Source organism: Mastomys coucha, unplaced genomic scaffold (assembly GCF_008632895.1).
Source record: "Mastomys coucha isolate ucsf_1 unplaced genomic scaffold, UCSF_Mcou_1 pScaffold5, whole genome shotgun sequence".
Lineage (NCBI taxonomy): Eukaryota > Metazoa > Chordata > Mammalia > Rodentia > Muridae > Mastomys > Mastomys coucha.
This window is the reverse complement of record NW_022196911.1, coordinates 98,638,404-98,642,050: the sequence shown is the minus strand read 5'-3', so window position 1 is coordinate 98,642,050 and position 3,647 is coordinate 98,638,404. Positions and strand designations below refer to the sequence as shown.

General features: G+C 36.5%; 1 protein-coding gene across 10 annotated transcripts in view; it reads left to right on the top strand.

Annotated features, from left to right (window-relative positions):
• Nucleotides 1–3,647, top strand: part of Gpatch8 (G-patch domain containing 8) — a 78,172-nt gene that overhangs the window by 22,644 nt on the left and 51,881 nt on the right. For 7 of the 10 annotated variants that reach the window (XM_031354409.1, XM_031354410.1, XM_031354416.1 and 4 more), the window contains one exon: nucleotides 2,616–2,633. The exons of the other annotated variants lie outside the window; for them this stretch is intronic. The gene's annotated coding sequence lies outside the window, so the exon portion shown is untranslated. The remainder of the gene's footprint in view (nucleotides 1–2,615; nucleotides 2,634–3,647) is intronic. 10 annotated transcript variants of the gene reach the window in all.

Below are 3,647 nucleotides of genomic sequence, written 5' to 3'. Positions count from 1 at the left end.
ATCCGCCTGCCTCTGCCTCCCAAGTGCTGGCATTAAAGGCATGCACCACCACTGACTGGCAGGACTTCATTTTGAGCTGAAGATCATAAAGCTTCCATTTTGAACAACTCTGGAAACTGAATCAGATAGAAAATTGTCTTTCTGTATCCTCCTTTAAAAAATTTCATTTGCCTTATTTCTTAGTTTAAAATAGAAATATCCTTGTAGTTTTTTAAAGATTTATTTATTTATTTTATGTACGTAAGTACACTGTCGATGACTTCAAACACACCAGAAGAGGGCATCAGATCGCATTATGGATGGTCATGAGCCACTGGAAGGCAGCCACTGCTCTTAACTGCTGAGCCATCTCTCCAGCCCCCTACTTGTAATTCTTACAAGTACATTTAAATAGTAAATTATCTGGCCTGTTACCACCACAAATCTTTGTTAATTGTACATTGTTTGAAAAGGCTAAAAGATTAATTTTTGTTTCTATAAAACAATTTAAAACTCAGATTATATCTTTTTTTTTGTTTGTTTTGTTTGTTTTGTTTTGTTTTTTTCGAGACAGGATTTCTGTCTAGCCCTGGCTGTCCTGGAACTCACTCTGTAGACCAGGCTGGCCTTGAACTCAGAAGTCCACCTGCTTCTGCCTCCCAAGTGCTGGGATTACAGGCGTGCGCCACCACTGCCCGACTCAAATTATATCTTTATGTAGATAGTAGATATTAACTTTTGTGTGTGTGTGGGGGGGGGGAATAGGGTCCAGTTTGGTTTAGATGCCAGTATGTAACTTAAGATGGCTTTGAACACATGGCAGTCCTGCTTTAACCTCTCAAGTACTAGAATTTCAGGTGTGAACCACCACACCTGGCTGTTTTTATTGTTTGTTGAGACAGTTTCTTAGAGACATTACTGTTTTCAGACTCAGAGGTTGACCCTGGATCTCTGATCTCTGATCTCTGATCCTCCTTCCTATTCCTCTTAGCATTGGGACTGTAGGCACATGACATTCTTTGTTTGGTTTCTCTTTCTTTCTTTTTTTGAGACAGATCTCTTTATTATTATGTTGCTCTGGGTATCCTGAAACTTACTCTGTAGACCAGGCTGACCTCAAACTCAGAGAGATCCACCTGCTAGAATTAAAGGGGTGAGCCATCATGCCTGGCTTTCTCTTCTTCTTTTAAGTCCAACTCATACTGTGGCCCTAGAATTCATTGTGTACACAAGTTGGATTTTCTTTCTCAAGTGCTGGAATTGTAGACATGTGCCATTATGCCTGGCCTTGTATATTTTATTTTTATTACTTTAAAAAATAAAGATTTGTAATTATTGTAATGACAAAAATTATAAGGAGTTGCTGAATCTTACAAGATATTTTTCTAATTGTTAATAGTTTTAGAACTATATTTAGTGTTCATTTCCTATATTTGTCATGATTACCTGTTGGAGCTTTTAAGTTTATTTATAATCTACCATTATAAATAACCATGGTACCCTAATACAGGAAAACCACAAAATCAAAGTCCTAAATAAAGTAAATATATTACTGGTTTTCTGCAAGCCCCTTGTTTATTGATGATGAAAACTTTTATAGTTCAGGGATTGACAAGTGTCATTTTATTGTAAAAGTGTTTTTTTCCTTGTACTAAAGGTATGTGCTGGCCTCACCCCCTTCATTTCTCTTTTTTTTTTTTCTTTTCTCTTTTTTTCTTCTCTTTTAATTTATTTGGTGGGCTGGAGAAGTGACTAAGTGGTTAAGAATGAGTGTTATTCTCACAAAGACCCAAACTGATTCTCAGCACTCATATGAGGGAAGCTCCTAGCTGCCTGTGAACTCCAGCTCCAAGGTAACTGATACTTCCGACCTCCTCAGGGACACACACACCAATTAAAAAAAAAAACCTTACAGTTTTGTTTTTTTTTAAAGCAGGTTTTTAACGAGTTGTACACATATACAGTATTTCTTCATCATAGTCACCACCACCTTTTTTCCCCCCTTTTTGGTAGGAGATCATAATGAATAGTTTTGTGACAAGCCACACAGCAGCTTTTTCTGTCAAAAACAGGTAGTTTAAAATGATAGGAGAGGCTCAGGTTGTCTTTATTAGTTATTCATTTACTTGAGGAGGCTGGTGGGGAGATGTGTGTGCTGTTTTGTTGTTTGTTTTTGTCAGAAGGACTCAGCAGCGCGTTCCATAGTTAATAGTCTGGAACTTTCCATTCTCTGCTCCTGCTTAGAAAAGTTGAGGAAAGTCTATTTAGTAAAAGGACAGTTTAACATTAGGTTTTAGAAGGGTAATGCCACTATTATTCCGTATCACTAGCTTTCTCCAAGGTGGCAGCCAGCCTCTTGAGTGGTGTTGTAAAAGTGCTGCTAATGTGTATGACCTAAACTTTTCCTTTGTTCTCCTTAACATTTGCTCTCCCTTTCACTGTTGTCAGTCAACACGCTGCTCTGAATCTCTCAGCTGCTCTTGACTCGTGATTTTACTTATGCTTTCAGTCTTCTTTAATAAATACATTACTTGCAAGCAGTGAATTGAAAACAAGACAAAAAATAAAAACTAAAGCGACCATTAGTGACCGGACAGTTTCTTACTTTGTGTTACATTTAACTGTTCTTTTGACAGCCCAGTTTTTAAAGCCAGGTTCGTATGGAAATGCTTTCACTCCACTTGCACTGCTTTTGGAAATAGCATACTGCTTCATCTGTCTGTTTATTTTAGTGCATTCATAATATAACACAGTAAGCATAATGTCTCATCTCTTGTGGCCAAAGATTGATTTCTTAAAAAAACCAACAACAGAAAAACCAAAAACAGATCATAACAAAATGGGGGAGAAACAACAATTTTTGTCAGCATTACTTAATACATTAATCCGTAAATCTTTGTGCCATATACAGTTAGAGCATTCATGTAGCAAGAGAGTAAACAAGAATGAACTACAATTGTTAGTCATTTATTTTATTTTTATTTTTTGAGATAAGATCTCACTTCTTTATTCTGACTGTCATTGAACTCTAGGCGATCCTCCTGCCTTAGCCTCCTTGCTGCTGGGATTATAAGGAATGTGCCTCCATATCAAGCTCATATACTCTAAAAGTCATTTTGTTATCTTTGTCATTTCCAAAAGTACTTATAAGTAGCTAAACTTGTTTGATAGTGGGGAAAATAAAGTATTTTGTTGTTCTCTGCTTTCATGTAATTTTGTTTTATTTTTTTAATTTAAAAATTTGAGTTGTTATGGCTCAAATCTGGGTCTTACACATACTAGGCAAATACTGTGCAACTATCCTAAATCCCTGAGCCTTTTTTGTTGTTTTGTGATTCATGTAACTCAGGTAGGTTTTAAATTTCTTATGTAGTCAAGAATGACCTTGAACTCCCGATCTATTCGCTTTCTGCCTCCATCCCCAGTTCTGGGATTACAGATGTGTTTCAATGTGATTGGCCTAATTTTTTTTATATAGTGAAGTTATTTATAGTAAGACATATTTAGGATTGGGTGAGATGATGCTTTTCTTAGCAGTGCAAGAGAGGAGAGGAGCAGCAATAGTGTCCAGTAAAGTTTTTGTGATATTTAATACTGTGAGCATCATCACTGGGGACTGCACACAACCTTCTTCTCTAGTTCTTTCCAGTTTTTTTTTTTTTTTTTTT